Consider the following 13,837-nt stretch of genomic DNA (forward strand, 5'->3'; position numbering starts at 1 on the left):
ACTAGTGGAAAATATTTTTATATTTCCATCAGAATTGTTATTGACGTATTAGTAAATTGAAGAATGGCAGCTCCTGTCGCTGGGGATCGCACTAGAAGGCAGTAATTCACAGAAGAAATAAATAAAAATAGAAATTATCTTGACAGTTTGTTTGATCCCTAATGTAATAGGGTCTAGAAGCTTTCAGTAGCTTCAAAGGTGTTTTTGTTTAATAACCACGTACCTAGGTACAAAAAGCGTCTAAACAAAGCGCAGGCTCCTGTCCTGTGTGGCTGCCACAAGGATATAAAGGTTACACAAAAAGGCTTACTGTCGATTTCAATAACCAATCTTAATACAAAATCTCTGAACCGATCTTGAATTTTAACAGAAACTATAGAACTTACTTCAAATATCGATTTTAATCTAAAGATTTTGGATTGAGATCGTTTATTAAAAACCGCAGTTAGAGAAAAATCAATACAATTTTAACAATAATCCTTCCGCAAACACGCTTACATAAGACAGTAGGAACAAAAACACCACACGTAAGTGTATTATTAAAAGAAAAACTAGGAAACACTGCGAACACGTTACTAATCAATTTGGTAACATCAATCAACGTCACGACACGCGATCTAATTTCATGTAACCACCAACATGGCGACCAATCGCCAAGAACTCCATCCATTGCTGGCTCTGTACTAACTTATCAAATATTTTCTAGCTTTTAGCATTGGATTGAGTGCTACGTTTATACTTCGATCCCCAAAACATTTGTGAGTTTGTGGGAAGAATTACTAATACCTAGATTTCCATAACTTCTGATTCGTTTTCGTTCTGGTTCTTATATAAGTTACTGAAGTGGTTTGACCTTCGTGTTTGGATTTTGGAGACAAACTTTATACTAATAAAAATTAGGTACGATAGTAAAAGTGAATTATATTAAAGTATTTTTGCGTTTTCCTAGCCTGAACTGTAGAGCGAATTTTAATGGATATTGGTACAGAAATAGACTTTGTAGAGATGATTACAAGATTTTAGTGCAACTAAAGCCTCTTATGGAGAAGTTGTTAATCGCGCTGTATAAGTTTCTATTTACTTTAGCAAACTTATACTTAATTTGGAAAGGAAATATTTAATAGGAAACTTGAACTGAGAAACCACGACCTTTCAACAAAAGCCTCAAATGTATCTAAAATTCTAAATAATTGTATCTGTTTGTTAGTCAGTCACGTTATGGTTATAAATAGGTACCTTAAATTGCACTTATTCAACAGTAACTTAGTTCCAGACTTCGACAGACTTTACATAAATGTTATCGACCTTATTTGAACCCAGTAATGATCCTTTAATCACAACTAGTCCATGGGGCGATTTTCCACAATACGTACCACGGTTATGAAAATAAATTGCCGACTTATTTGTTTTGTTGCTAAGCTTTTGGGGTATCGTGAACAGAAAACCTTCTTTGAATTTTAGTTAAAAAGGTCATTTTTGATTGATTTTATAAGTTTTTAAACTGACATAGTCACTAACACTATCATTACAACATGAGACGGTATGAGTTCATCCGTGATCATGGCGCTTGCAACAGTGCCGAAATATCGGAAACTCGTCGATAAATAAGCATGGTAAATATTCCGTCTCAAGTTCTAATGATAGTTGTTTGATTTTAATAATGTGTATTTAAAATTGCAAAATGGATTTATCAGGAACACCGAATTGATGGAACAGTGAATCTTAAAATGTTGACATCATTTACCTGTTGATTAATGGATACTTGTTTTTCTTCTATAAGATAAAGGATTTCCCTTATAACAGAACAATAAAGTGCAATCATTGCAATTGTTTACCATCCATTATTTCCATCATCGTGATTTCTATTATCCTGGATTCTCACAATGAGCTAGAAACACCAGATCTTTCTTGAAGTTTTAAAATACCTGATATTTTTATTTCATCATAAGGTACGGAGCCCACGCGAAGCCTGAGCCTAACTGCGGTTGTTTTTTCCATCAAATTACACCTCATTTTCGTAATGCTTGGTAATCACCTATTGTCTAGGGACCGGGCACTTTGCCTGTGATCTGTCGGCATCGTGTTTCTTGAGAACTTCTTTGTTTTATAACAGATTTTTGCAAACAATTTGTTGTAAATCACATCGGTTTGTAAAGTGTGATAGATAAGATAGACATCTTGTTAATTTTGACGATGATTATTATCTGTTGCTGTTACAAAATATTGGCTTTATTTGGACTACAGAACATGGGAATGTAATGCGAATTTTGAAATATTTAATGTAAGTTGGCTGCCAATCTTAACATTAATATCTTTATAATATTTTCCTGTATTACCAAATGCTTTACTATAACGCAAAATCAGATTAAAGATATGTTAAGCAACAGTAAATTAGGTACTTGAAAGAAAAATTATAAATACTTTCAGTGTAATTGTATGCACCCGTCGTGTCACTGCCAGAGAAATGCGGTCACGTATTTTTACTCGCGTCTATGAATTTGTCATGGAATGATAAGAAAGAAAATTAGTTTTTAAAAACAACTTAACACGTCACATAATACGACGAAAGTCAATATTTTCTTTTTATTTACAATAGTGTTCCAAACAGAATCGAAACCTAAACATGTCTTATCAAGCGACATCTAGAAGCTCATTTCCGACGCAACAAACCTTCACAGCAAATAGAAAAAAAAACAACAGCCACTATTATCTGATCTAACATCCAGCTATCTTTAGGGAAAGAGATAGACATACACCTCAGCAGCAAGTTAAAAAGAGTAAGGAACAGCAAATTAGACCCATAACAGCGGACGCGATAATTGGACCTGTTTCTCAAAGGATACACATCGTGAATCAGTTGACAAAAAGATTACTGATGATGTACAGGATGAAGGCGAAGGTAGATAAGGTTTTAATAGCTTCCTCTTGCTAACTATTTCGACATAAAAAACTAAGTTAATCCTACAATCAACGCCAGGAAACTACGGAGCCGAGGAGATAATTTGCCTGCAAAGCCGAAGTTAGAGCGCGAATATAAATGGAATTTGCTCTTAAAAGAAAAGTTGGTGCGAGTTAACAGTCCTGAACTAATTGAATGATACCAGAAAAGTTCCTCGTCGATCGTTCCTGGTTGTTGGATAAAGTACGGTTTATTGGGACATTCGAGATTTAGTCTGTTAATTACCGCAATTGGAATTGTTTATCTTGTAGGGAATATTTTTTCGCGACTAACTGTTATGTTTGATGAGAGTTCGCTAGCAAAAAAAACTATTGAGAACGGCATTGTCATTTTCGGTTAACTACTCAAATCAATTTCTATCAATAGATTCAGTCTATATTACAATGAGACTTGCAATAGATGTAAAAAAACAAACACATTCAACAAGAACATACAAGAACGATACAAACCACATACGTTACAAACCAAAAAACAATTACATTAGTCCAAATCCTTGACCGCTACAAAACAGTGCAGGTTAACAAAAACTAGGTCAGAGAGCTCACTAACACTGAGTTCGTTCCAGCCAAATCTGGACGAACGAAGTTTGAGCTAACCGCTGTAATCAGGAGAATGATAGTTAATGTGGTAAGTCACTACTTTTACTACGATTTTAGATAATTATACTACACGATTACATATTATAAGTATTAAAACAAATAGAAGATGTATTGATATCACCTTTGTTTTGACTATGGATTACGATTGATTTGATATTGAAACCCTCATACTATACTAGGGTTAGGTACGGTGATTCTTTTTATTAAAATATTGTAAAACAAAGTAATCCGTCAGATGTTCATAAAAATATAGGATTTATCAACAAGTTCACAACATTCAACATCGCTGGCAATATGCAAGCTGTACGGTCACCTGGTAATGGATTTAACATTAGTATTTTCCGAACTCCCAACTTTTATCAAGAATTTCAAGAACACCTGCCCACAGTGCCCGCCCTTCGCACTGATTCCAAGACCTTACTCAAAATCCTTATATATCTAGAGAAACTAATACCACTTTCAAAGAAAAACATACCGCAACGTTACAAGTTCGCAATCTCCAAAATTTATTTGCCCAAGGTCCCTAGTCCTTTTATTATTAAATTTGTACAGTTAAATGTTAAATTAGGTTTCGGTAGTAATTTAGGTTTTTGCTCAGGGAAAGGGTCTGCAGTATTTCTTCCTTCAAATCTAATTAGTTGAGTTCTAAATTACCAGAGGGTACAAATGTCCTTGTTTACTGTTTCAGAAACAATTCGGACGTCAGTCGGAACTGGAGGTATTAGAAGTATTTTAACAAAAGAAGAAAACAATATAATTAAGTTGTTAAGATTCTTTGTTGGTGTAAATAGTATTTTTTTTTTCTTTGAGGGGGAAATTTATCCAATGTCTTTTCTCGCCTTGGGCGAGGCGAGAGGGAGTGTCAGACTATTACTGACTAAAAACCACCCCGTTCCTACTCCTGCTTTTCGAGCCGGAGCTCCAGTAACCCGCTGGGCAATCCGCAACTCCGACTCGAAGTGTAAATAGTACTGTATTTCAATTATCTAAGGATTTCAATTGCTCTTTAGAGCGAGATGCGATGTGTGAATATTTACATACGACGATGATTCAATGACTAGACAATGGCTTGGATTGAAAATAATTGCATAGTGTGATTATCAATTATAAACAAATTAAGTTCTATGATCTAGTTGATTTAATAATGGCTTTCCCAATTTAGGTAGATTTTGATTAGACCTAAAGTAGAAAATACAGACCTAGGAATGTCTTAGTAACTAATGCAAGGGAACGACAGGCTACGTTTGAGGCAGTTTCTACAGAAGTTTACGACGTTTCATTTACGCTCCGAATAATTTCACAGAAAAAAAGTAATTCACAAGAAAAATATGAAATCGAGACGCCGAAAATTTTCACTAGAAGAAGGCAAAAAAATGTATATAGGTATATTTGGCACGAAAGCGGCGTATCTTTGCCGGCGAAGTAGACATTTTAATAAATTATTGCTCCGAAATACAAAGACTATTGTACTTAAAGTATCACGTTTCTTCAAAGCCTTAGGAAAGTATAATGAGTTTCCTATAGACGAGGTGAATATTTTATATGGAGATTCATTCATCAAAAACCCGTATGAAGGTTCTTTCATCAAATACCTTATTCGTTTGTAGAAATAAAGGTAAAATTATATCTGATCTTTCATATGAGTGTAAACAAAATTCCCAGAAATCAACAAGACTTCTACTTCGAATTCGTTTCAAAGAAACAGTAACCCGCCTTCAGTTCCCTATGAGCATACTTTCTTTGTTGGAAACAATAGTCAACTCAATTATTTAATAGCTTCCAAACTTCCATATAAACGGCATACAAAAGCAGACATTACTGAAATATAATAGAGGTTATTTTCCCAATTCCAGGAACATGCTATGTCTGCGTATGTCACAGGTCACGTAGAAATGTCAACTTGGAATTACTGTGCGACCACAAAACTGTGGGCGACATTCGGCACGGCCCCAACTATCCGAAGTAAATGGCTAACCGATACGTCGTTAGGTGAATTGCATTCGATCGTAATTCCATATTTATGCGATCGTAACAGCTTGTATGTTACAACTTTTAATTAATCTAGAAGACAGCAATACAGTTCTAAAGTTCAATAATATTTACGATCGAATTTTCTGCGAAAACAGCAAGTTTCCTGCATACAAGTTTGTTCCGTTATTAGCTGATAACATTGTGACCCTGAGCACAACAAACGAAGAAGTTTAAACACTGCAGTACAACATCGCACGGAGAAATTGGCAACAAATATAATTTCACCGTTCCTGGTACTAAAAGCAAATTGCTTTAACATATTAATTTTGATACCCAAAAGTTTCCTTAGTTATAAACTTGGAACTGTCGCAATCGAGAACCTTCGAATCCTTCAAAGTTTATAGCAAACTAAGGCGATATTGCGAACATTCTAGAGCTGTAATCCGATAATCATTTGCCACAAGTACGGTGTTGTACGGAGGTTCAAGGACCGTTAGTGGCCCCATACCAGTTTATCCAGTGCAGCATTAGGACAGGCCAGTATAAGCCCAGCTGCCGCACCGGGAAGGATCGCCAGATGATACATAACTTTGAGGACAGTCCTATTCTTGGATCTAATTATGGAACATTGTCTTTTTATACGCATCGGTTAACATTGATGACATTTAAGAGAGCGTCTTGAAGATATTTTGCAGCTTAATTTTAAATGTCATGTTTTATAATGGCATGAAATTTTAACGATCCAAACACATCTCATTAAATGCCTTAAATCAGCTGGTATCGTGAATAAGCCTTATCATAATGATTGTAATAAGTATAACCATTATACTGTGCAGAACTACAATAAATGTGATCACAAATGTTCAGTTTTGGTTCTAACATAGATATTTAGGGGCTTAAAGATTAAAAGAATAACACACAACATTATGGATTTTATTAGTAAGTATTTAAAGTTTAATTTAGCACTATTCAATGTAAATGCGACACAAGTGACAACTTCATTAGACCGATGTAAATGTATGAGAATCAGTCATATTGAGGTCGTTAGCAATCAAACTTTAGGCCACATAGTTTCTGTAGTTATGTAAATGAAGCCTGTTTCACAGTTTCACGCGTCTGTCATAGACGTGTAGAAGATAGACAACTTCATAGTAGACTAGACTATCTCGTTAGGTTGCTCTGTGAGGCTTTGAGTTCTATGGCAATGGCCGCCAAAATTATTAGATTCTTTGACGGCAAATTCTCTGTGTGAGGTAAGATTCTGGGTTCGAAGTTTATGGCTATATTCAGATTTGCTTCACAATAAGGAACTGCAAAGACTAGTTAGATCTAACACCTTGATCTTCTGCATGAGTAATGCAATTTTTTAACATTTTCTGTAACATTTCAATTTGCAATCGAATAAAAAAAAATAGAAGACAAATATATTCCAAGCAGCTTTTTTATATGAAGAATCAACAAGAATACTTAAATACCTATACCTAAAACAGATTACTCTAGTCTAGGGTAAAGAAAATGTTGATTCATTTTCTGTAACATTTCATATTTCTTTGGATCCAAATCCCTAATAACGAATCGATCTCAATAGGAATCAAAGGCAATTTCCCTTACCTTTGAATAGAAATTATTGCTGCATTTTCAAAACATATACAAAGGACGTTGGAATAAATATTTTATGATGGGAAAGGGCCGGGCCTTTACCGTTAGGAGTCGGTCATGATGACTTTGTAAGCAGGCACGGAAGGAAGTTATTTCTTTTAGTATGTCCAATTGATCTTGGGACATGAATACATTATACACGACACGTGTGCATTCCTATATGTACATACAACTAAGCCGTACCTAATTCAGCTAAAAATATTTGTTGCGCAGTCAAGGATGCTGATGTCTTCGTGTTTGTATTATGTGGTAAAACCTCTTGATTTCTATCGTCAGCTGAAGATTCAGTGCTCGTGCACCTGCCTCATTTTTCAGTAGGACCAAAAATAGATGACTATGTTATCAACAGCACCAAAGTGCATCAACATTGTGAATATTATCAAATATTACGGTAACGTTGACGTTATATTGTTCTTTAATGTTGACATAACATTAACGCACAAAGCGAGGAACTTCGTGCAAGCAATTCACTCCAATCTACCATTTTGTTTTCGGCTTGTGGTTTGCAGGTCTGTTTATGATTAGTGCAATCAGATAAAAAATATAGTTGAAATTAGAAGAAAAATCGGTCCAAACCGCCTTTTTATGTGTAGCACTAGCTTCTGCCAGCGACTTCCTCCGCGTTCCCGTGGGATAAAAAGAATATATAGAAGAAATATCCTACCACCCAAGTCAGCTCATGCCCTGTCTGTATACCAAATTTCATCAAAATCTGTTTAGTAGTTTCAGCGTAATTGACGGACAAACATCTAAACAAACAAATATCCAAACAAACAAAATTTCATATTTATAATATTAGTGTGATAGTATGATGAAGATGAACATATTTAATAATCTACCTAAAACAGATCTACTCCAGTCTAGGGTAAGAAAGTGAATCTAGGTTAAAGGATAGTTAGTTCCAATTTTGTCCACCAAGATAGAGGTTGGCAGCACTTTAGTTCATGGTTCTTTATTGATAAAAAGGGTTTTTATACAATTTATGTAGGTGCCTTCTTAGTTCCTCGGGGATTCGTGCCCGCAAAATTGAATGATCCCCTAACGTTTAGACTATAAATCATTCAATGAAATAAATAACATTATTCCCAATACTCGATACTTTATTACTTTGCTAAAATGCTGTTTATCTTAGTTTATACTTTAATACTTGTGTGTTAAGGTAGAAATTACAGTAATCAATCGTGGTTAGTTTGACTACTTTGCTTCAGGGTGCTTTTTTATAGTTAGGTCAGACAGTGTTTTTGGGTGTTTGATTTGGTCGTTTTCAATAGCAAAACTGAGGTTTGTATTTATCTAGGATTTCGTGGCATTTCCTCTCAGAATCACACTAGTTATTTTATTAGTAGTTATTTTAACATTATAAATGTGAAAGTTTGTTTGTTTGAATATTTGTCCGTCAATCACGCTGAAACTAACTAACTACTGAACGACTTTTGATGAAATTAGGTAGATAGGAAGGTATCCTATCACTCAAGTCAGCTACCAGCTACGCGGGAAAAGCCGCAGGCGGAAGCTAGCAAGACATAACTTACCTATTTATGTAATTAAATTTTTGAAAAATGGGTTTATTTATTACTATTCTGCTTACCCCTTCCAGGAATAACACGTATAATGAAGTGAACGGAGAATAGTGAATGAATAAAATTGTAAATGTATTGTACCTAAATATTATGATGGATGTGGGCGAAGAAATTTCAAATTCATATTGTGTTGGTGGAAGCTATTGTGCTGACTGAAGACTGGGGGAGTTAAGTATAGATTATTTTAAGGGGGGGAAATTATCCAAGTACTTCCCCCGCCTTGGGCGAGGCGAGTGTGAGTGTCAGATTCTTACTGACTAAAAACCACCCCGTTCCCCGGTATTCAAATATTAAGTATAGATACAAACACATTAACCAACTCTGAACCGTTTCTTTAAAGGATTTTTATCTCTAATGCAAAATGATTAGGTTGAAAAATATTTTTAAGGACTGTAGTACTACCACAAAATACACACAGCTCACCATAGTATATAGACAAGGTATGAGCTGCATTGGGTGATAGGATACTTTTTATCCTACAAGAACGCAAGCGAAACTGCTGACAGAAGCTAATAAATAAATAATACATAAACTGCCCACGCTTATGCCAGACAAAATAAAATGGAGTGCGAACGAAAATGGGTTACCGATACGTTGTTCATTAACCTATTTTCGGCGAAAGATTCTCTCACACTTAATTTCGTCTGTCAGTTCGTTTTCATCATTCTCGTTCCAAAAAACTAAACGTTGTGATGAATGCTTTTGTTGGTTTCTTGCTTCGACACGTAGATATTTAACAAAGAAAGAATTATATTCAATGCGAAATAACTAAATAAGTAGTTACCATGGGTTACCATGGACAGGTAGTTATCATGGATTTCCGCAAAGTAACGCCTGATTCTATTCTACATATATAAACAGGTAGTTGACTAATCTATCAGTATATTTTATGAAACGAAAAAAGTTTTAAGTCATAATCATAGTTAATTGATAGCCAGATTCGGTTATTAAACTAATTACTGATAACAACCAGAAGTATTTTCTTTCTTACTTAGACTAAAACCGAAAACTGTCAGTATTTTCTTTCGAAAAAAAAAGATATATTTCTTCGCCAACATTAAGTAGCAAGAAAACGCATGGTCACCGTACCACGTAATGACGTTCAGATAGGCAGTAACTGAAAGCTAAAGGCAAGTAAGTGAATCGTGCTGTAATAAATAGTTATAGAGAGGCTCGCTTGTTACTCATTATGCGAGAGGCTACAAATTACGAGCCCTGCTTCATTCCTGTATGAAACAAAGTAAAATAGACCGCGTGAGTATTTTCTGTTTGCTACGAGTAATCAGCAGCTGTTCGGAATTTCATTTAGTTAATTAGTTTTACACTTTTTGAAAAGAAACTAACTATTACGGGTAAGTAAGGGATATGTAAAACTAATTGGTATATCAATTTTATGTTGTGTTGTTTGTTGTCCCACAAATATTGGAAACAAAAGTACTCTTTTTTTAATAAAGGAGTAAACGCAGGGTGCGTTTACTCCTTTATTAAAAAAAGTTGTAAGCAATCGGTGCCACCCACGGACACCCGCAACACGCATTCATCAAACATATACCTAGTTACCAACTAGTTATTTTGTTTACTGGCGGGATTCGAACCTGTAACACGTAACACTAGCTGTATCGCGTGTTTCTAGAACTGTCATCTGCTCTGGACTCCAGATTCCCACAGCATACATTTTACAAGATAAGAGAGATAAGATGTATCAGGGATAGTTACTTACTTTCCCATGTTGTCAATATATCACTTATGAAAAATGTGATAAAGCAAAAATAGATTCCCAAGCTCGATAAATTGATGATAAGCCGCGATTATGTATTGTGAACATGAATATTTCAATAACTAAGTTGTAACAGAAGTATAGGGTAGTCTCGTAAGGTAATGGGGTCGAAAAGGCCGATAGGATAGTCCGGTAAACGAGCAAACAAATTACCTGATGGTAAGCAATCGGCGCCGCCCTTGAACATCCGAAACACCAGAGGCGTATAAGTGCGTTGCCGGCCTTGGGGGTTAGGAACATGAGGATTGTTGGGAATTTGGGGATTGGGGAGATTGGAAAGGACACCCCTTCCCGGTAACTTGTTAGTTGTTATAAGCGTTGTTTTACGTCAGTTTTCTGTGCGTAACACTCAACTCTCAAATAGTCATAAGCAATGTATATTTTAGAATAAGAATCACTAATCATCCACGAGACCCTAGTGATGGTCTAGACATAGACCATAAAATTAGATTACAGTCTTAATAATACAATAATTAATTGAAATTTAATTTGTTATTAATTTATTATACATACATCATGCATGTTAATAATACATTTCTTATCATAGCTATAAACTGCAAACATTATTAACTATTATAGCTAACATTAATCAAGTTAACTAGTTACCTTACTGGTAAAAAGGTTGGTAGTGGAACTGACGAGAAGGGGGTCTGGGGTTCTCATAATTAGATTTGGATTTAGTCAGCCATGATCATACTAAGGCCTCCCTACCCTCCTTCCACTCGGTTTAAAAAAGCCAATCCTTGTCATAGATAATAAGGAAAGGTATTTTACTAACATAAAATCTGAAACTGTGTCTCATGGCTAAAATCTTGCATATTAATATCAATTGCATTAGCATAAGATAAAGATACTTCGTAAGTGACACAAATTTGATTGCACAGTTGGTGAGTGGTGACAGTGGTTGGGTAACGACTGCTGTACAACTACACATATTTACATACATAATTTTATTTATTGTGTCATAAATATGTACTGTTTCCATGGTATTTGAGTTTCTTCAATGCTTTTATTCAAATTTAATTCCGTTAATTAGTTCAAAAGATTAAGATACATAGCATCTGTCCTATATTATTATGGATAACTAGCTGTGCCCGCGACTTCGTCCGCGTGGAATAGTTATTTTAGGCATTATATTTATTTTTGCAAACAACTTTCTCAGCCAAATAAATTATAGGTTTTTTTGTGCATTGAAAATTCATGATAACACTGGATTATGATTATAAGGAACAATCCACACTCATTTCTATACTATATGTGTTTCCACTGTTTTCCGAAAACCTGCGCCTATAGGTTGGGTAACCGCCACCCCGGTTTGTGTTTCAGAAATAAAATTCCTAGGGTACTTTTTAGATGGGCTCGCTACATACGCGTTATAGCAGTGGTAAGTCCCCTCTTTGAAGAGTGGCTTGAGAGGCGTCACGGCGTCCTCACCTACCGCCTGACGCAGGTACTTACCGGATACAGAAGTTTCGGTTGGTACCTGTTTCGGATTCGGCGGGCGTTTCGTCTGGGTGTCGTCATTGCGAGGACCGCCCGGAAGATATGGTGGAGCATACAGTGGCGGTGTGCATTGCATGTGCTGAGCATCGCCATGTCCTTAGGGATGTGAATGGCGACGGTAACCTCTCACGTCCGGCTCTAGTTTAGGCCAAGGTGCGGAGCGAGGGGGAAAGGGACGCCGTCTCCCCTCCTGCGAAGTAGTCATCCTAGCAAAGGAGGAGGCTATCCTCATCACGCCCCAGCCGCCGCAGAAGGCACTCCGGGCGTCGAGAATCGCGTGACGATCCCCGGCCACCGTAAGCGCGGGTCTGCGGACGGCGAGTAAGAGTAGCTCGTCGCCCGATCAAAACCAGACCCGTGCGTACCGTGGGTCGCGTTCTGTGCGCGCCTCAAAGACCAAGGCCACTACAGATGGGACCCAATAGTCTAACAGACAACGTAAAAGATTACCGGGGCCCCGGCTCAAATCAGAACGGGGTGATTTTTACACTCCTACTCGCTTCACCCAAGGCAGGAGTAGCCAACGGATGATTTTCCCCCCTCAAAAAAAAAAGAAAGAGTACTTTCTAGAACAAATGTTTTCTTTCATACATGGTGACGCAAGGTTATGAAATCCTTAAGGACCATATTTTTATACCCTATCATATTTTTATGACAATAAATTGAAGAATTGGAATTTTTTGTTTGTCAAATATTTCAGCCGATATTATTGCACTAATACGTAGAATCTGGTTGTACTTTGTTAGACAGCCACAATTAAGTGTGGTAAACCGCTTTTTTGCCATTCTACGCTGTAAACTGTGATTTCATTTATTTTAATTGTATAATTCTATATTGTTTAATTTGAATTTTTAATTTGATTATTTGTAATGTTGATTTTAAATTTGTATATCTTGTTTTATTCTTTTATTCTAATTTGATTATTATAATAACTATTGATTGTAATGTTATAGTTATGCATGTAATTTGTAGTAATCATGATTTTAATTTTTTAAATGTCTCGATACTGTATCAAAACTGGGGAGGAGCGAGACAACCCCAACACAAGTGTTATTAACCACTTACAGGGGCTGTTTTGAGCACTTGAGTTGTGTAAATTTAAGAGACTAAATAAAGATATTATTATATTATTATTATTATCAAACAAACGCTTTCGATGGTCAATGATCAAAAAATGTTTTATTTCGTTACTAAGACTATAATTTTTTTGAGTATAGTTACAAAAGGCTCCGCGTCGTTCGCGGCGCGGGTGAATTTTATATCGGAGTTATTTTAAAATTGTAATATCTTCTAAGATGTTTATTGACAGTTTAGTGATGTCAACAGACAATTTTGTTTACAATTAAATACTCTTTGAACACACAGTATTTCGTTAAACATTAATATTTTTTCGTTAATACAACTCTTAACAAATAATGCATTAATTTCGACTCAGTTTGATAGTACCATAAAAACGATTCTAGTAAGTTAATCCTAAAAGATAGACATATACTGTCTTGGACTTTTTTTAGATCATTTTAAGAGGAATAATTCTGTCATACATATAATTTTCGTATCTTGAACCATTTTCGCAGCGCACGCAACGGAAGCCTTCAAGAATTAATATATTCCCGTTTTGTCCACATTTTCCTTTATTTCTTCGCTCCTAATAGTTATAGCGTGATGTTTTATAGCCTATAGCCTTCCTCGATAAATGGACTATCCAACACAAAAATAATTATTCAAATCGGACCAGTAGTTCCGGAGATTAGCGCGTTCAAACAAACAAACAAACAAACAAACAATCAAA

General features: G+C 35.7%; 1 protein-coding gene across 1 annotated transcript in view; it reads right to left on the minus strand.

Annotated features, from left to right (window-relative positions):
- LOC118271821 (uncharacterized) overlaps nucleotides 1–13,837 on the minus strand; it is a 123,388-nt gene that overhangs the window by 108,811 nt on the left and 740 nt on the right. The window lies entirely within an intron of this gene.

The sequence above is a fragment of the Spodoptera frugiperda genome, chromosome 15 (assembly GCF_023101765.2).
Source record: "Spodoptera frugiperda isolate SF20-4 chromosome 15, AGI-APGP_CSIRO_Sfru_2.0, whole genome shotgun sequence".
In the NCBI taxonomy this organism is placed as follows: domain Eukaryota; kingdom Metazoa; phylum Arthropoda; class Insecta; order Lepidoptera; family Noctuidae; genus Spodoptera; species Spodoptera frugiperda.